This window comes from Taeniopygia guttata, chromosome 3 (genome assembly GCF_048771995.1).
Source record: "Taeniopygia guttata chromosome 3, bTaeGut7.mat, whole genome shotgun sequence".
Lineage (NCBI taxonomy): Eukaryota > Metazoa > Chordata > Aves > Passeriformes > Estrildidae > Taeniopygia > Taeniopygia guttata.
Genome location: NC_133027.1, coordinates 76,455,427 through 76,475,867, shown reverse-complemented (window position 1 = coordinate 76,475,867; position 20,441 = coordinate 76,455,427). Strand labels below are relative to the sequence as shown.

The window sequence follows — 20,441 nt, the reverse complement described above, 5'->3', positions numbered from 1 at the left end:
GCTAATGGTATCTGTAAAGAAAAACTATTAATTCAACCCCATGATATTTAAAAATATCTAGATATTTAAAAGTAGAAGAGCATTCCCATTTATTTCCCTACCTATATTAAGCTGCATCATCTATGAATATAGCCTGTGGACTAAAACAAGATCATCTACTGTGAGCTTGAAATACCAAATTATTATTTCCTATTATGATCGTTGTATAAATATTTGGGAAATTTATATATTAATGTCATATTTTGTCAAGGATTCTCTCTCCTGTTAGCCCCACAGCCTTTTCAGGCTCTTATTTTCTGTGCTCTCAGTAGTTGCATATGGTTATAGAAAACCAGGCCTGATGAACCACAGTCACTTTCCCACTTGTTTCTGTATCTGGGTGCAGCACTCAGTGAGAGGAGCCACTCAGGCATATGGCCTGTAATAAGCTGAGCTCCAGTGAGTTGGAACCTCCTGCTTCAACAGCTATTTGGTCATTTGTTTTCTTGCTGCAGCACTTTGACTGTTTTTGTCCCTTTGACAGAATGATGAAAGCAGCCAGAGGGTTTATGTACCACCTCTACCAAATGTTACCCATAGACAGGTAGAAATGGGAAGATGATAAGGGAAAGGAGTCCACTGACTCTGGAAGTCCTGAGGATTAAAAGCTTATATCTTGCTGGAAGAGAGACTAACATACATGCAGTCAAAACTTCCCAAACCAGCTGTGGTGGCTTTTGTTGGCCTTTCAGCTGAGGTTGTCCATGTAGCAACTGGCAGTCTCAGTTTTCTCTCTGACACCAAAACTGGGATAATTATTTTTTACAATATATATCTTTAGTAATTATTACAGAATGTAGTTTAGAAGCACATTACCATAAAGGTATTTGAATAGCTTAATCTACCTCAGTGAAAAATATCATTTATAGGAAACAGGAGACAAAGCTGGTGCAATGGCAGAATAGGAAATAAGGCTGGAATTTTTAAAACAAATGTGTGGAAAAAATACAGGCCTTTGAGCAAAGCAAACTTACAACAGAAACAAGCAAGAAAAAGTTAAGCCTTATCCCTGGCCTAAAGAATGCCATATTGTATTATTTCTGAGGAGAATTCAAGGGGACTTCCAGTAAATTAGGCCTTGTTTCCTTCCTCTCATACCTATATCTTAAGCACACAAGCTGATCAAACATTTATCGCTACTGAAGATACAGGACAACAGCTATGTTGCCTTTTGAGCCCTAGGACAGCACAGAGAGAGTTCTACATTTTCCTGATTGGAAGAAACTGGAAAGTTTTACATCAAACTGTTTTGCAACAGAGAGGCAAGCCTTCCGTTGCGGTGCATTATTCATGAAATGGTTCTGTTTCCCACAGAACATTTCAATTTTTCATTGAAAATCTGAGCAGGCAAACAAAGAAACTGCTTCAATTCTGAAGAGCCATCACAGCACTTCACAGATCCCATTCTGTTTCTTTGTTGGGGACTTTGCCTCTCCACCAAACTTCATTTCCCAAATACACTGGCCAGGCAGCAGTGCTGATGCATAAGTCTTCCACTAAGTGAGAAAGGGATAGTGTTATTAATGGGAGAAGAAAAGAAGTCAAGGAGTCATACCTGCATGTTTATTTTTTGGGATTTGAAAACTTCTAACACCTAACTCAGTAATTGTTTCCACTGGACAGGGAGGAAAAATGCATAAAGAGAGGGCAATGTGGAAGAAAAATGGACACGAAACCTTTCAGCCTACTCAACCGCAGAAGCTAGTTTGTGTAGGAAGTGAAGCAGAGCTCCAAGGCCTTCCAAAAATGAACAGGAGAGTCACTGAAGTATGAGAAACCAATGGGCAGAAAAAGAGGCCACTCGGTCTTGCTCAGTGACAGCCATAGGATGTGTCAGGCACCTCCCGTAGACATGTCAGCTCAGCACCCAGTCTAAAAGCAAGGTGCAAGTGAAAGTGAATAAGTAGTGTGAAGGTGAATTTAACATCCAAATAGGACCACAAAAAAGTACAAAGATTCAGAAGAAAACTCTTTGACATCCTCAAGCCAAAGATATGCTTTTACAAGAAAAGCAACTTTCAGTCAATTGCTGACTGTACATTCTTTCCAGAACAAATCGATTTTGATTTCTCCAACCCGAATCTCAACTGGTCTAATTTAGATAGCTGAATTCTGTAAAATTCATGCTCATTTACCTGTTGAGCCTCTTGGCCTTACAGAAGTGGCATATTATCTAAGGTGAAAGAGACATCCTTTGGCTATGCTTAAACTTCTCTTCGAGCAGAAAATACCATGAGCTGGAAGCTGCAAAAGTGACAATGCTTCCTCTCAACTATTGAAAAGACAGAGGTAAGAAGTCACTTTCATTCCTGAAATAAAAAAAAAAAGGCATTTAGTTTTGAAAAGACAAAGGAATCATCTGAAGTAACCTGAAGACTAGGGATGTTAATGTAGGGAAGCTCTAAAATGCATCTGTAAAGAGGATCAGATATAAACATGCAAAAGGAGTTCCGCATATTTCTTGGAGGGAGAAGTTATGAATTATTGGATTTGTTTGAAACTTGCTGTGATGGCTTTCAGAACCAAAAGATCAAGAGATTCTTGATCAAGGGAGTCTAGGAAAGGCAGAAAGAGAAGCATGGGTGAAAGAATATAAGCCCATAGCAAAATACCTTTCTCTCTGTTTTAGGCCCTTTTTCTCTGTGGTGGGAAGGAAAGGTCAGAAATATATGAGCACCTGTCTTTGAAACCTGGGTAGCATCCACTGATAACATCAGAAAAAGTTTGATTTGAGCTCTGTTTGAGGAACAAGTCCTGATTAATTCTCATCTGAGTGGTCCTTATGTACTCACCCTTCTGTACAAGGGAAAATAATTGGTTATCTGATCAGATAAGGAAATGCCAAACAGGATACCTGATTATAGCAGAAAGCTGATCTATGGAATTAATTAGCTTCATGATTCTCTGAGTCATATAGAAAATGGAGAAAGATAAAGAAAATTATTAGATGCTGACAAGGAATATACAGAATTGTTTGACTGCTCCAAGTGATTCCCAAGGCACAAAGTTCAGCAGTGCTTCTAGGGCTGCTCCATAAAAGCCTGGCATACAGTCTGCCCCTAGCTTAGCGGGCAAGTTTGTCTGCAGAAAACATGGATGACATGGTCATGGATAGGAGCTCAGTGAAAGTCCAACAGAGGAGCACAGTTAGAGATCCACAGCTACCCTGCCTTTAATCATTTTCCCTCAGTACTGGTCATGCAGAAACTAGCTGTAACAGCAGAGAAGTGCCTAGCATAGCTGGAAGGGCATGCACCATCTCCATGTCCTCCTGAGGTCTTATGTGAGGCTGATGCTGTGCATAGGTGCTGCCTGACTGGCTGACACCTGCTGGCTCTGTCCCTGTGCCAGGGCTTGCTGGCTCAGCTGCTGCAGCTGCCCACAGCCATTGCTGCACTCATCTTTTTGGGCAGCTGACCACAAAATGCCAATTGCTATTGAGGCAGGCAGCACCATTTCTTTCTCTAAGACCTGAGTGCTGCCAACTGTTTCAAAATTCCATGTTGAATATTCCCTTGTGCCTGTGTGTGCATTCTGTTACTTGCAGTACCTGCTTAGAAGTATTAAAGCAAAATGTCTTTGTCACTTTTGTCTTTTTGTATTTGACAATTGAGGATGTCATTTTACTTTTGTTTGTAAATGGAAACCTGTTTGCTGCTGAGTCACAGAAGGCAAGACATAATAAATATATCTCCTAATCAACCCAGAAATTTGTGGATCATGGGAATGACAATCAGAAAGGGAGACTTTTTTAACCAGCAACAATAGGACAGAAGGACCCTGTTTCCTGTGCAGAATTCCCTGTCACTCATATGCTTTGACTGATGCAAGTTTCATTCCCCAAAACACATATATGAGTATCAAGAGCCAGTAGCAGACACTGCCTTTTATATGGAAACAGGAATAGAGGAAGCCCAGCACTCTCCATATAGACCCCTAATGCAGCTGTCTGCTGGAAGAAATTATAAAATGCAAACCAGGAAACTGAAGCACAGAATGATGCCTTTCATAGCCATGTTCTGATTTCCAGAGTGTTTATCCCTCACCCTCAGTATTCCTAAGTCTTTCAAATGGGTTGACCAAGGCATGAAGTATTTGAACTCTTGTCTGCATTTTTAAGATTTAGGAAAGTTCTACTATTGCTAAAACCAGCACATTTCCGATCCACTGAGAGACAGCAGCAGCACAGGAGCTGACTGTGTATCCACATGATGTTGACTCATTGCTACTTGATTCTCTGAGCCTGAGAGGACATGTCCATGCAGTGTGTGATGATAGAATTCTTAGAAAATTGGTTGGCTAAAGAGTCCATTGAGGCATATGCCATCCCAGCAAACATAGAGGCAGGTGAAATAATAACTATAATGTGGACATTGAGCTAATGAATGAAAAAAGCAGGACCCTACTACATTGTCATTGTGGAGATTACAGGGTTGTCCAGCTGGTAGCTTGAAGGATGGAATAAGAAAGCAAGATATCTTTTCCTCAATATGAATTAAAGGCTTTCTTAGACCTCTAGAATGACAGAACAATATTACTAGGTGATCTCAGTCTTTTTAGAGACACCATGTAAACCTTCCAATGTTCTTCACCAGCACAGTACAAAATATTTTCCTCAACTTTAATGGCTTAAAAACAGCTACCACAAAGTCTTGCATGTTTTCATGAGAGAAGTGTTATTGCTGAAGTTCTGTGAAGATTCGCAAGAGGGATCATGGTGTGCTTCTGGAAAAGGCTGGTCTCAACAACTCCAGCAGTGGTTCAAAGCACAAAATGTGCTCAAAGTGATCCCTGGATTTAAACTCTCACTACCAAGAGAAGTGTCTTCATGGGTGTTCTGCTTGCAAATATTGTTTGTTTCTTGCAGCCAGGTTTTTGCTGTATTTTGCTGTATTTTGCTGTAAAGGATTCACTGAAGCAGTCAGCAAGGTAATGCACAGAGACTTCCCTCAGGTCACAAAGAGAAGAAAGTGTCATTTCCAAAACTGTAGTTGGCCACTCACCATGGTGGAAGGCTGTAATACTAATGTAGACTCTTTTGCATGCATAGCTAGCAACATAGTGCCTTTGAGAGGCTTACAACACCTACTATTCTCAGCTTTCTTCTTTCCTCTCTTTTTGAAGTTGCCTCACTTCCAATTCAGTGCTGCTACTTCCAAAGTCCATTCCCCTGAGGAAGACCAGAAAGTCATTCTGGTTTTCCCCATTTTATTTGCATCCACAGTAATTATTCAGGCAGTAATTGAAGAGACTTTGAATATTTATTAAAACTACATCAAAGGTGTAGCACTGTTTTTCCTTTCTATATGACCTGCAAGGAAACAAAAGCCCCCTAGATAATTGCATTTAAGTTCAGGTTATTTAGTCCCATAGCTTCCATCTAGGTGTTTTATTCTAAAGTGGTGATAGACTTTAGGTTTTTTTGTTCATGGCTAATTTAGTTCTCTGCATAAGTTTCAAGCATTTTGCTAAGAGGCCACATTGTTTGCAATGACATTGATGGTGAAGTTCCTTCTCCAACAGCCCCTCTCTGAGGGGAATGTACCAGAGGGACACTGTCTGAGGGAAATGGTCCCAGACTCACAATTTCCTTGCAGGCTACATTTCTAAACTACCTCCTTCCTGACAGAGCTGTAACTTTTGCTGTCCTGTTCTTCCACTCAGAGTATTTTTTTCACATTACTCCTGTTAACATATCCTGTTGAGTAATTACTCAGGGCCAAGCCATCTGGCAGAGGTCTGCTGTTGTCAGTGCTATGTCCCAACTGATTGGCACTTACAGAGATTGCACAGGGCTAAACTGCTCTGTCTGCATTGGTCCTTGCTTATCTGGATTGGGGAACCTATTGCAAGACATTGCAAACCTCCCCTCGAGGCTCTCACCCTATTGGGGTTTTTTGCCTTTTTTTTGTTTGTTTTGTTTTGTTTTGTTTTCACTTTGGCTTTGGCTGGTTGTTTTGGGTTTTTTAAAGAGCCAATGAGAGGATGGCAAGTACTCAGATCTTGTCATGATGTTCAGAGAGGAATCAGACTTTGACCCGAGAATGGAGTATTTGGGTGAAAAGTTATCTGTCCTATGGTGTAGAAAACATCATTGCTCAGAGTAAAAATACAGACTGATATAAAGAGTCTTGTGACTCAATAATACAAAACTTGTGATTTTCTGATGTGTGTTGTGTAATGCAAATCCAAAAGGATTCTGTTGATGTAATTTCTGAGGAGTCATTATTAGATGCTGATTTTAAATACAGTTGTGTTTTGACAACTTAGAGATAAATCCTATGTTTACAGAATGATCGGTTTACACAGAGTAGTGTAAATTATCTTAATGCACAGCAAACCTTAGTTGTTATTCTAATCAGGTTGCATTACATTTGATGTATAAATCCAGTCCTCCATTTACACCACAGCACATAAAATTGTGCACATGTGTATGCATATTTACACTTATAAATATAAATATACTTGTACCCAAACTGTACATACAGGTATATTTATACACACACCAAACTTTACTTTATACACACAAGTATATATGAAAATATATACACAGAAGAAGATGTATAAAAATCTCTGACCTCTAGTGATCTATAATAAAAACTACAAATTTAATAGGGGACAAATGTAATTTTCTTTTTTTTTTTTTGTTTTGGTTTTTTTTTGTTGTTGTTCTTTTGTCTGGAATGGGTTACACACCTTGTGAATGGAGCTAAAGAAAAACATAATTTGCAGCACAGAAAGGAAATGGTTTTGATGTTTATGAATCACTACTGTCAAATTTCTGCGAGTAAAATACAATAGACAGGATATATATACACAGCAGCCCCCTTCATGTTTAAAACATTCTAGAGAGCTTAACAAGTGATAACCTAAGATAAAGCTGCTGTTGGGTCAAAGAATGAATTATACAAGTGTTGCCTTTAGTCTTGACATGAAAGCATTTACAGAGCCAATGTTCTAAATCTCTGCTGGCAGAATATTCAGAGGTAGAAAACGATAGAGCACTTAAGATGTACAGGCCCTTTCAGCTATGGATTTATAATGATATTTCTGTAGACCATTTGTAGAACACAAAACCTGACTTGGGCAGTAGGGAAGTAATACCTCAGCTGGATATGTAAGACCTGGAAATTAGATATGCAGCTGGAATTTTAAGAGCTTATGAAAACCTGAGAACAATTCACCTTCTGGGGGATGGACAGAAACAGCATCTGACTTTCTGAACCTTTTCCCCCCTTGCTGCTTTTTATAAATTCACAAGACTCGTGGCTTTTTCTTGCTTATACTTTTTTCAGGTACACTTCATGGTTATGCAACTGCCAGGCTAGAAGTTCCAAAATGGGTGTGACTAGTGCAATGGTTCAGCATAGTTCATCCAAGAAACTACTTCCTTTTGTCCTTAGTGAATCAGCCCGAAGCAGGGGAGAGGGGAAGTTTCCTCTGTGCCCAGTCACGGAATGTAGCTGAACAGTTTATTGTGTTGCTGTCATTGTGTAGATGGACACCTGTCAGCCAAGATTTAGAAAACTGGAAAGATCTGGGTGGATGCCCCTTCCTATAAAGCATCAGAAATCTGAAGGATGGTTATGGCTTGCAGCTGTTCCTTGACTGATCCCAACAATCAATCCAGATCTTTGGTATGTGCCATACTCTGTTATAGTCTTGGTCTTATATTATACTGGAATGTAATTAACTAGAATTTCTCTCTTCTTGAAACTCAGATGTGCTTTTAAATAAATTGCATTCACTTTTAAAAACTCTGTTTCCAGTGTCAAAAGCCTTCAGGAAAACCAGAGCCGATAAGAACAAAGAAGAAACTCTGAGGATGCTTAGAATTAGCCAAGACTCCAGTCCCAGACAGAAGCCTTTTGTCACTACAAGTTTTCATGTAAAATTTAGAACCATAGACAAAATTGTCCTTGACCCAAATTTGATTTTTTGAACAACGTGTTTCAGGATCATCCCAATAAAGAGTGAATGTGGATGAATTTGAAACTGGACTTTAACTGCTTAACTCTAGACTTGCTATCCAAATCTCCTTGGTTGCCCATACTCCATCAGCACCTTGACTTTTGTTTTCCTTTCTGTAATCTCTACAAATGTCCAGTATTCCTGTATTCCTAACTGCACACAAAACTTCTTTCTGAGCACCTACAATCTAATGAGATTCTAAAAACTATGTGAACAAACACTTGCTAAAGAGTACACCTCGCCCATAGGGACAGGATAAGACACCAAACAAAACAGACAAGCACCTGTATTTCATGTGAGACACTGCTGGTTAGGAAGGAGCATGCATGGGCTCTGTGCCCTCGGCATCCTGCCAGAGACCAAGCACATCGCTCCATGCTATGCAAGGGGCCCTAACCTTGGCAGGACATGCTAGCCTAAGCACAGGGCTTACTGTACCTGCACAGAAAAATGCAGTATGAGAGAATAACAAAATCAGAAGAGGGCTCAAGCATTAAGGGCACTCACCTGCACTCTTGGAGATGTTGGGAGTTCAGGCACTCTCACATAAAAGACAACCTTTGGACAAAAAAAAATGGAACTTTCAAAATCCATTCCTTTGTGTAGATCCCATTTATAACCTCAAGACCTATGTAAGGTGTGGCAGCAGCTTTACTCAATGCACCATTTCGTTCTATCTTTAAAAATGGCTTCAAGGAAGTTTAGCTGAAGAGCAGGGGCTTGCTGAGGATTGGCAGGCGATGGGAGTAACTCATTACCACTATAGGTGCAGGGGCTGCACTGTACCCTTCCTGCCAAGGACATAATTTCTCCATGGTGTAGAGCCAACCACTCCAGGACCATGCTGCCCAGTATCAATAGAAGTAAAAACTGCTTAAAAGGCTGTTGCTAATATGTACTGGAGGTTAATTGCAGGCATTGGGAAAGCTGATGTTTGTCTGAAAACAAACACAATATACATTTGTAGTGGGAAGTTGTAAACAAGGAGGCATGCTGGGTAGGTAGCCTCAAGCTAACAGAATTTTTTAAAAATCTTGAGACTTGTCTTTACATTATTTATAGGCAGGAGAAGATTCATTGTTTGTGAAACAACAGGAAGCCTTTTTGCTACATCTGTTGACAAACTGAAACCTTCTTGGAGTGAAATTTGCTTTGATATCCTGTAGTGATTTCCTCCTAAACTCTGAGTTTCTTAAATATGCTGCTCTTAAGAGTGCTCCTTCTCTCACATGCACATGTTCTCTTGCTATGCCTCGTATGGTGCGTGAAACATTTCACAGCGCACTAAACCCTATGTGGTGGGAGAGAATTATCAAGGGTGCATGGTATCTTGAAAGAGAAAATTAGTAAAACATTGATTCTTATTAACTCAAATAAAACCAAATTTCATTAAAACACTAGCAAGGAGTTAAAAAAACTGTTATGTACACAAAATTGGTGTGATCTCTGCAGAACCTAGCATAAGCTAAAGATATTACTTTTACAATATTATCAGAAAGTAGGGAACAAAGAAAGAAAGAGAACTGAAAGACTAATTCCTCTCCCAGGAAAACAAGACAAAACACTGTGTCCAAAGAGAATATTCTGTACTCACTGTGATCCTTTATCCTTCGTGGCAATGTGAGAGCAGTCAGCAAAGGCTCAGTGGGCAATATTCCATTGCATGTAATTCTTCTGAAGTCCAAGATAGCACACCAGAGATTAGCACAGTCCATATCAGACTTAAAACTGGGTTTGAATTTTATATATTGTGATTTATTGAACTGCAGTAGCCCCTAGAGGCTCTTAGTAGGACTGCTGTCCCATTGTGTTCCATGTTCTAACAGGAAAGGAGAACAATGGAACACTTGAGCCCTCACTTGGATTTCACTGGGGTCTGGCACAAGCTCAGAAGTCTTCTGTGCTTCCTTTCCAGAGATCAGTTTTTTATCCTCTTTTATATGAATCACTGAGTGAGGTTCTCTGACAAAGACCCTCAAAGTTGGTGGAGTTACAACTATGCACAGCTTGCTATTCCCACCAACTCATCCTCACCTGTTGCAAACAAAATCTCCTTTGCCAGAGGGAAACAATGACCCTGCCATGTTGTAGATGGGCTTCACAGCAGAGATCTTCTATTAGCCAATGCCAGGAGCTAAGGAAAAACAACAAAGAAGGCAAAGCTAGCAGTACAGCTGTCAGAAAAGCACTGAGATAGTCAAACAGGAGATTCAGTCATTCCCTCTGGGCTTGGAAGAGAGATATCTTGCCATGTGGAGCTGTTAAGAGAAAAGTAATTAAAACCTAAGGAAAAAAACTAAAAGGAGACCATCAGGAGTAAAATCTTTAGATGTTTTAAATTGATAGACTTATTTTTCTTTATGCAGGGAAAAAAAATATATTTTTAAGGGAATTGCTTGTGTTTCTTCTTTTCCTTTGTCTAAGTCTTGAAGCTATTGCTCAAGAGAGGATATTAACTACTAAATAGACTTTATACTTATATGAAAACACCTTCACTACTAAAATAGACTTTATAATTATATGAAAATACCACTACATAGTGCAGGGACAGACAAGGAATGGAAGCAGGTATGACAGTAATGCTGGATCCCTGCCCAGTAAATATGTCTGAAAACAGCCTCTGGTGCAGCTGGCACTGGCTAATAGGCAGTTTAACTTTCTCAACATACTGTTGAGTCCTAAATCCGCTTTGAGCACAGTAAATGGCTCTTCCCTACATGGCATCCTTGTGTGTTTTATAGAAGTAACATTTTCTTTTTATACTATGTTTCTTCAAAGCATGCTAAATAGTTTAGAAAACTTTACAAAGATCATTAAAATCTTGCAAAATCAGTAAATATATTTTTAAATTATGTTCAATGCAATCATTGAAAGCAGTATGGCTTCTATTACAGATATTCATCCCAAGATGGATTTACTGTAGTATATTTAAAATCCAGAGGAAGTCTGAAATTTTTTAAACAACACTACTCAATCAGTTGGGAAAGGATGTGCATGACAAAATCACATGTATCAAAAGGATAGCAAAGAAGGCTCTTGTTTTCAGAAGATAATCTTCAAAAACAATAATGACCTGCAAAAACAAGCCTTTCTGATGAATCTAGTTTGTCTGAAACAATCAAGGAATTTCAGCAAGAATCATAATTTTCACCATAAATCAAAGACTGATCCTTTCAGCACATGGCTGTGCACTGATCCAAAGGGATTAGGGCTTCCTAGTCACCTGCCAACATCAGCTCTGCAGAGCTTTCCTCAGTGACTTCTTCTATTGCAAGTCTTTGCCTATCAACTCTTATTGAGGCTGGATGGAGCTCACGCCTCAAGATTTTCAGTTATGGAAATTTAATGCCAATTCCTCTGCTGGCGGTGACATGAGGTCCTCAGAGGGAGATGCAGAAGGCACCTCTTTTTATGTGTTTATCTCAGTAGCAAGCCAACATTGGTTTCCACTCCTTAAAAGTACTCAGAGGACAGAACAAACAGGAATGAGCAGGAAAAATCATCCAAGCACATCCATGGGAAGGTCATAGTTAATGAGTATAAAGTGTGAAGAGCTTGAAGAGTAAAATCTGATTTACCAGTGTTTGTTAGTGTGTTACTGCTGCAGACCTGCTATTGACACACAGGAGATTAAGGAGATAGAATATAATCCAACCACAACCACTTCTTCTGTCGCTATCTTTTCAGTTAAAAAAATCCAAATAAACTCACTTTTCAACATTTTAACTCTCTAATTTAGGCTCAGCAATGGAGGGGAGGCAGGAACCCCCATCAGTCTGCTGGGGGCCAGATGACCCTGCCAGTTGTGGAAGGGAGCACACACACTGCCTGGCAAGGATGCTTCTTGAGTACATGTTGTAAAAAGCCCACTCTGTGCTCATGGACCAAATTTCATACCTTGAACCATGGGCTCAGCCAGGCATTTGATCTTGCTGGGAATATGATTATTTACCTTTTCTTTGGGTTTGATCTACAGACCACCTGTACAAAGGTATGGGCTCAAGGCAGGAATGCTTTGAGGTTTCACTTATCTAAAAACTGGGATATAATATAGAATTACACAGGAGGTAAGCAGTACAAATAATCATTTACAACATCAACATGTGAAATGGGTGGTATTAATAGCATGTCTAATATTTTTGTTAACTCAGAAAAGATGCCCTGGAGTGGTATTACTAATGACAGCACTGCATTGTTATGTAGATGAAGCTTTGAGCCAAAAAAGTGGAATGGTACTGTTCATACTACATTTTTGTCAAACAAAGACAAATCTAGCCTTGCTTTTAGCATCTCTATAGGACTAACTTTCTTTATCAATAAGATCCAGAACAGCTGGAGATACTCTTCTGCTGGGTATGACCAATATAAATTCAGCAAGAACAGTTGCAGTGTACTTAGAGACGACCCTAGGATCCAGCCTTTCTGGATCCATTCTCATCTGCCTATCACAGAAGGAAAACTAGCTTGACATAGTTTTTGCACATAAACTGAGCAATCCTAAATATTACAGTTGTACCCCCACTGCTACCCCAGTGCCTCTACTAAACTTCTTAAATACAGGTTTTTTTTCAGATAAATGCTGTCAATAGGACCAGAACCATTTCCTGTAATGTGCACTTAGAACTAGCCCAGAGATAACCAAAATATCCCCAGCACCTGGTGAACACTTCAGCCCTGCATAGTTTACAGCTCAAAGGGTATTCACAGAGCTTCAAGACTGGAGCAATTGATTTGGTGGGCCACTGCAACTTGAAGTTGAGAGCAGCCTGCAATATGTAATATAATAATGTGTTTTCCTTGGGAGTTTAAATTTTCCTTCAGCCCAGGCTCTGTAGCTAGTTTGCACAATGCAATTAGCAAAATTTGTTGCTGCAATTGGAGTTTGCAGTAGTGCTTCAATCAGGATATGTGAAGCACAATCGAATCTAATTCATTTTGTCTTGACTGAATGGAGTCCTCAATGCTAGTGCAAGTAAAGGATTATAAAACTCCATTTTTTTATCACCGCAGTAAAAGCTCTGCCTATGAATACATACACAACGCACGCCAGGTGTAAAAACAGCAGCCATTTTACATGGTCACTTCAAGAAAAGCATTTAACTTAACAGGGTGAGAGAATGCAACATGGGACAGTTGTGGATTTAATTCAAGCAAATATCTTCTGTGATAAAGTAGAGGGTGTAATCCTTAGAGAGGGGTTCTACCATTTTAATCCCACCAGTAGAGTTGTAGGACTGTGTGTAGGCAAGTGATACATTTTGAGAGTCCATTCTGAGCGATCACATTCCTATGTTCTCACTTTATACTTCTTTTTGCAGCCCTCCATGAATTAGGATGGGCTATAACATAATGTTAACTTAGACGAAGGCAGAATTTGCAGGCGGGGCATGCTGAGAAAGGTTTATGTATTTTGGGTGGGTGCTCTGCAGCTCAGATCTATTCCTTTACTTCTGACTAGTAAATAGAAAAAACATTTGTTATTCAGTTTTCAAAGACAGCATAATGTGTTGGTCTATCACATTCTGTAAATTGGCTGTCAATAGGAACTTCTGAAACAGCCCACCCCTTCATGGCTAGAAAATACTAAATAGCAACTACCAAAACATAAATGCTTGCCTTTTGCTTTTTTGTTCTTTGTTGCCTCTTGTTTTTCAGGAAACAAGAAAGCAAAAAATTTGAACATTGCCCTTTCCAATAGAGATTATTTTATGTGCTGACACTTACAAACTTTTTAAATCTCACCACCTTCTAGCTTCATTCACTATATCACCATTAGCTTTGTGCTCTGAATAGCATGGTTAAATCATTGTGAACGCTGTAGTTAAATTATTAATGTTGCCTTGGTTGCTAATCCAGTGCTGACTGCTTGTTACTTTGGATTGTGTGGCTGGCTACAGCTCATTGCCTTTTGTCCCTGTCTTCCCAGGGTACCATCTCTAACCAATTACCTAGTCTGATGCTTTCTTCTTATTCTTGCTAACTTTTCCTTTGGCATCACACCAACAATGCTAATAAAACCTGGATTGGACCTGGAATGGGGAAGCTACATTTTTATCCACGGAGCATGGAGCTCCAGTCTGAAGCACAGTAGGCTTCCCTGCTTTGCCACATCAGACCTTGGCTGAGATACTGAAGTGGACTAATTAATGCTATTTCTGTTACTGTCACCTACAGCCAGGGAGGTAAACACATGGTCAAGGTCATGCTATCAACAATTCCTTGTACCCATGCAGGCCCTCTGGATTTGAACCAGCAACCCACAACTGAGTCTATAGCCTGCACAAATTCCTAGAGCTATCTAATGGCTTTGCCATGGATTGTTTCAGAGGTGTCCAAAATAAGTCACTTAAACTAGTGAAGTCGGTAATGGATCATTTTAAAGTATTTTCCTCTGAACCCTTCATTTTAGTTTTTTATGACATTCAGTGCTGTATTGGTACATCTTTAGTATACCTATTATTATACACAAATAATATATAGGAATTGTTTATAATACTTTAAACAACCCATCAAAATTAAATGTCCCAGCATTGTATTTTAAATTTTCTCCATAAAAAGTAAAAAATTGAACTTCTGCAAAATACTCTGATTTACGTAAAACAACATGTTTAATGGAGAGTTGGTATTCATCTACTGCTACAATAACTAGAGGCACTACTGTGATACATTTATTTGGCATATCATAATACACTTGGATGTTGGGTTTTTTTGAAATATCAATTAGTATCTTAGTTAATATTCAAAGGTTAGCCTGACATACCCAGAGCATCAAAGGCTAATTACTCTGTGGATCTGGATCTTCTCTCTTTTCTGTGGTATCCTCAGGCTTGATTTGGCTGTTCTCTGGCTGTGCTGGATCACAGAATCATAGAATGTTAAGGGGTTGGAATGGCCCTTAGAGGTTACCCAATCCCAACCCCCCCTTCCATGGGCTGGGGGCACCTCCCACTGGACCAGGCTGCTCAAGACCCCATCCAATCTGGCCGCAGTGACCACTGCATCCACAACTTCCCTGGGCAACCTGTTCCAGCGTCTAACCACCCTCACAGTAAAGAATTTCTTCCTAATATCGAAGCTAAATTTCTCCCCTTTCAGCTTGTACCCATTATTCCTTGTCCTTTCACTAGAGTTCCTGAGGAAGAGCACCTCTCAGACTTCCCTGCAGGCCCCCTTCAGACACTGGAAGGTTGCTATGAGCTCTCTCACTTCTCCAGGCAGAGCAGCCCCAACCCTGTGATTTGCTCAGCTGGTTAGAGCAGTGTCAAGGGTGTGGATTTAAACCCTGATCAGGCAATGCACTTGGGAGTTTGACTCAAAGGTCCATGTGGGTCCCTTTTAATTTAGAACATTTTGTGATTCTTTCCCAACCTGTCATTCAACATGTTCCAGATTATCAACTTTATGGCCCTCCTCTGGATTTGCTCTGTGTCCTTATGTTGGTGGCATCAGAACTGTATGCATTACTCCAGGTGGGGTCTCACAAGAACAGAGCAGAGAGGTAGAATCATCTCCTTCTGGCCATACTGATTTTGAAGCAGCCAGGATGTGGCTGTCTTTCTGGGCTGTAAGCACGCTACTGGCTCATATTGAATTTTTCATCAACCATCACCGAGCCTTTCTCCTTAGGGCTGCTCTTAATCACTTTGCCCACTTGTAGATGTGTCTGTGATCACACCAGGTAGGAACCTTCATGTCTCTTTGTTGAACTGCATGAGGTTTTCATGGGCCCATCTCTGAGGCATGTCCAGGCCTCTCTGGATGGCATCCCTTGTCTCCAGCATGGCGACTGTGCCACGGAGTGTGATATCTTCAGCAAACTTGCTGAGGACACGCTTGATCCTGCTGTCCACATCACCAACAAAGATGTTGAACATTTCTGGCTCCAGTACTGACCCAAGGCACACCACTGGTCACTGGTCTCCATGTGGGCAATGAGCTGTTGACCACAATTCTGGATACCATGGCCCATGCCTGCTTTCCAAAGCTCGGGAAGGAGAAGCACAGATGTGCCCGTTGCAGTGGCCTCGATGGATCCCTGTCACCCATGGGGTACTGGAGTCCAGGAGAACACAGCAATGAGTGCTCACCACAGTGATCCCCTCTTTGCAAGGAAGTGCTCATGCTAAGAGGGGTCCTTGTGTTTCATGGCCTCACATAATGCCTGCTTGTTCCTTTCACGTGTCAGAAACTCATGATCCAACTGGAAGAGGCCTGTGCTGAAGTGATTTTCTATATATGTACTGCATATGTATTTCTTTATTTATCCATACCTATATAGATATATTGATGTGAAATCCTCATTGTAATTTGATGGTTTTGCCCATATTTTAGGGAAAAGATATTATAGTGACACACTAAACTGTCATATTTGCTTTCCTAGATAAGGATGTTATTCCTTGGCATAACTGGAAAATTAAAATTAGCAGCCTTTGTCAAACTGAGGACAGCTAATGTGCCAGGAAGAAGAACAAGGCACACCTTCCAGAGCAAAGAACACAAGGCTGCCTATCCCCACCATCTCTGCTGCCATAGAAAACCACCCCAAAGCAGCTCATATCAGCCCAGCAGAGGCAGCACTGTCTCCTCACCAGCCTACTTGCAATCCCTCTGGGGAAGGTTGATCTCCTGTCCACTCTTGGCAGGAACCTCAGCAAGGGAAGATTTTGTACCAAGTGTGTCAGGCAAGCCAGGCTGCTCGATTTCCGAGTTTGACCTACAAAGAAAATTAGCAAAAGGCAGCAGACAGATGTATTGCCTCCAGCTACTATCAAAAATCCCCTGCTTGACATCTGTGTCCATACAAAGGTCTTTGCTGTAGACATTGAATTAGATGCCAGGCCTTCTTGGATCTTTTGCAAGACAGAAGACCTTTAAAGTTGAGTGCTGCTATATCTTAGATATGCCCCTTTATCATCTTGTCTCTGTAACAATTTGCTACTTATAAAGTGTGATAGCACCAGTAAGCCAAGTAGCTCTTTGCTTTGGCTTTCTTGTGGAACATCTGTCATGTGAAGCCCATTGCTTTCAGCAATCTTGTCAGAACAACTTTCCGGGAGAGACTGAGGAGAGTATTTACTTGTAGAGAGGCAGGAGCAGGGATTCATCCCAGAGGGAATATTTGTTTTGCCTACACCACAGAAAAAAGCCATTCCTGAAAAAGATGGCTTACAAGGAATAGTTGAATTAATGGTGAACTAAGTTTTCCTCAGTGACAGGCTAAAGCAAAAGATATTTGCTATATCTCAGTCAATGTTATTTGCCATCTTGTAGTAAAGAGTTCATTTCCGTCTGTGCTGACAGTTCAGGTCCAGGAGTCATCTTGCTCTCTGCAGAAAAGCCATGAAGAGCCTCTCATTGGTGCCAATGAGAGCTTTGAACTGAGGCTCCTCAGTAGCCCATTATATGCCAGGTCAGCTCAGGACAGGCCAAACAAAAGATTTGCTTTGGGACAAGAGGAGGCAGGGACATTTCTTTGACTCTCTGTTTCTTAAAAAAGAGAAGGTAAAACTTTATGACAGAAGGAAAGGGAAAAAAAAAAAAACAAACCAAAAACAAAAGGAAAGAATTCATTAGTACATAGAATTCGCTTATATTTGGGCTAAAATTTACAAAAAATCTGAAGCAAAACTGAAACACTGAGTGCCATCAATGAAAAAAATTAATTTTTATCAATGAAAACTCATGATTTAAAGAATCATAACTGCTGCTTGCATATTGGTTTGTGTCTTACTTCCTCAAATTTGTATCTTTTGCTTGAGTTAAGTGAAAGATACAGAATCTTCAGAAGTAATGAAAACTCTGCATATTTCTTGGCTATCTTCACAGTGGACTTTGGAAGGCTGAGCAGAAAGATTGAGACCCTATCAGTGGCTCTGTGGAGAAGAGACAGCAATGTACATTCATCCATTTACACATCACAGAGGTAATGCAAGAAATAAGCACTTTAAAATGTTCCAGCACTTAGGGATTTTCCATCAGAGCTGTTAACAACCACAAATTCAAATCCATAGGAAAACCAACACAATATATAAACAGCTTACAAAACAGCTTTTCCTGTTTTCATTACACTTTTTTTCTTTCCATCCCTAAATGTATTACAAAAATGAAATGCAGATAATGTCCCATTTCCCCCAATTTTTTCTTTCTTTATTTTTTTTTTCTTGTTTACTTGTCTCCTTCATTCATTTCTTTCTCTACTCATAGTTTTTAAAAACTTAGCACAGGTACAAATGAAAAAAAGATCACGAAGGTCTGTCACTGGGGCCTGCTAATTTTTCTGAAAGCAAGGATTGACTTGAGAAGAATAAGTAAAAACAGATTTGACATACAGGGATATTTTTTTAGAGTAGGAAAAAGATAAAATTTCTAAGAGAATGAGGAAAATAAGAATGCTTTATTTCCAAAACATTCATATGAATTCCCTGACATGAAAAAAATTGATAATTTCTCTGTTTTGATGTTTCAGGCAATGTGACTGAAAGGTCCAAGAAACTTGGTCAGTAAGTGAAGGCCTCATTTCAAATTCAAATGCAAAACATCCCCTACAGTATACTTCCTGTGATAGGTTGCTCCTTTTATACATATAGTTATCAGTGACACCTGAAATATGTGACTGCAGCTTTCAGTCCCTGAAGGCAGCTTGTTACAAGCATGCATGTTGATAATGGCTAACATGTATTTATATCTTACTTCTCAGTGCTCAAAAGGGCACCTTGGTCTTTCCCTATAAAGAGCGCCTAAATACAGTTAATGGATGCTAGCAGCTGCTTTACCATTAACCTCTCTTGGGCCAAGAAGGCAATGCAGACTTTAATTATGCATGTCATTGTGGAAAGCATTCCCAGAGCCCAGTGAGATATGTCTTGCTTATTGGAAATTTTGTGTTTTCACATATTTGAATATGAGCCAGAGTATTTTCCCTCTGCTTTGAGGATAGGTAATTCACATTTGGGCCAAGGCATGGACTGGGGTATTTAATTAAAAGTATACCTATACCCAGCTCCTATTTTTCTGTTCTGAGTGCTTTTTCTTCCTTCATTTTTTCTTCTCCTTAGGGAATAAGAATATCTCTTGCCTTAAAAATAACCTCAGTTTTTCAAGACCAGCTAATCTGTGTAGCTTGGTGAGTTTATTTTCTAGGAAACAATGAAATGCAGAGCACAAATGGAATTGCCTTAACAACTGGCAGGACAGAATCTGTATGAAATTTCCCCCACTGTCTCAGCTGTTCTCACTGTAAAAAGCCATTGCCAAAGCATGGTTTCAGATACCTGAAATAGATTAATCTCTCCAGTCTTTGACTGGGTTGCTACAGAACCCCATACTTAACAAAAACAAAAGCTCCTTCCACAGTCTTATACAAATTCCAGAGAATTTGGATTTACAGATTAAAAGCATACAATGTTTCAGAAAACAAGGGTATATATAATCAAAAAACATAGTCCTGTGCCAACTAACATTGGTCTTGCCAAGAAGTGTTTTATGGGAAAGCAGACAGTATGATCCCATGGTTGACTCAGAAGTCCCCTTACTCTGATTTTGCACTGATAGTGGAAAAAAAATTATAAATTTGAATCCCTTAGTGTCAGGTATAAGCAGTTCATCTGTCCAATCTGACTATATTTCAGCCTTACAGATTTTATTTCTAAAGTACCTCTTCTGGTAGCCTGCTAAAGTGCTGACTGGCATGTGACATTCTCTATGTGCCTTTCCACTCACATGGCCTCCTCTGCATCCACCCCTCCTTTGGGATAACTTAAACACAACAAACCACAGGGTCACTGGGACCTCCCAGTTCCCTTTTGTAGTCTGAAACTCCAGAGTGGTGATGGACAGCATTAGTCCTCACACCACTGCATGGTGTCACATCTGACACTCAGAAAGCCCACAGGATAAAGCATACCCTGTCTTTACCAGCTTGTGGAGGATAGCTGGGCATTAGAAGCTCCAAGAGCCCAGGACTTTTACAACCTCCTCATGATGAGTGAAGAGGAGTGGTATTCCATGGAGCACCAGGCAAGAGCTGTAACTTCAGGGGAGTAGCATGGACTTCCCAGTAATGTGGAACCTTTGCTTCAGGAATATCACCAGTGTTTGTCTCTGCCCCCTCCCTTTCACAAGCTCAGAAGAGTCCCTTGAGTGATGGACATGTATGTTTCACATCAACAGCCACAAGCAGCCCACATCCAGCCCCAGTAAGTCTCTGAAGTTCGTCTACTGGCTATGAAGCATGTGATTTTTCCAGATATTTTAGTTTTTGGGGGTAGTTTGTTTTGTAGTGTCCTTTCACCAGTTCCATTTCAAAAGGTTCATCTCAGAGCCCTCAAATAACAGTGACTTCTAATTACTATCTATCCATATTGGATTTGAACCAGTGACCCAGATATTGGATTTGAACCAGTGACCCAGATATTGGATTTGAACCAGTGACA

The 20,441-nt window shown here is 40.1% G+C and overlaps 1 protein-coding gene across 50 annotated transcripts in view; it reads right to left on the bottom strand.

Annotated features, from left to right (window-relative positions):
* Positions 1–20,441, bottom strand: part of LOC115494396 (uncharacterized) — a 432,669-nt gene that overhangs the window by 12,537 nt on the left and 399,691 nt on the right. For 46 of the 50 annotated variants that reach the window (XR_012054697.1, XR_012054698.1, XM_072926076.1 and 43 more), the window contains 3 exons: positions 10,045–10,144; positions 9,605–9,684; positions 8,518–8,568 (listed from right to left, as the gene is read on the bottom strand). The gene's annotated coding sequence lies outside the window, so the exon portion shown is untranslated. Of the gene's footprint in view, positions 1–2,174; positions 2,349–8,517; positions 8,569–9,604; positions 9,685–10,044; positions 10,145–20,441 lie in introns of all 50 variants that reach the window. The other 4 variants (XM_072926085.1, XM_072926083.1, XM_072926087.1 and 1 more) reach the window with 1 other exon arrangement.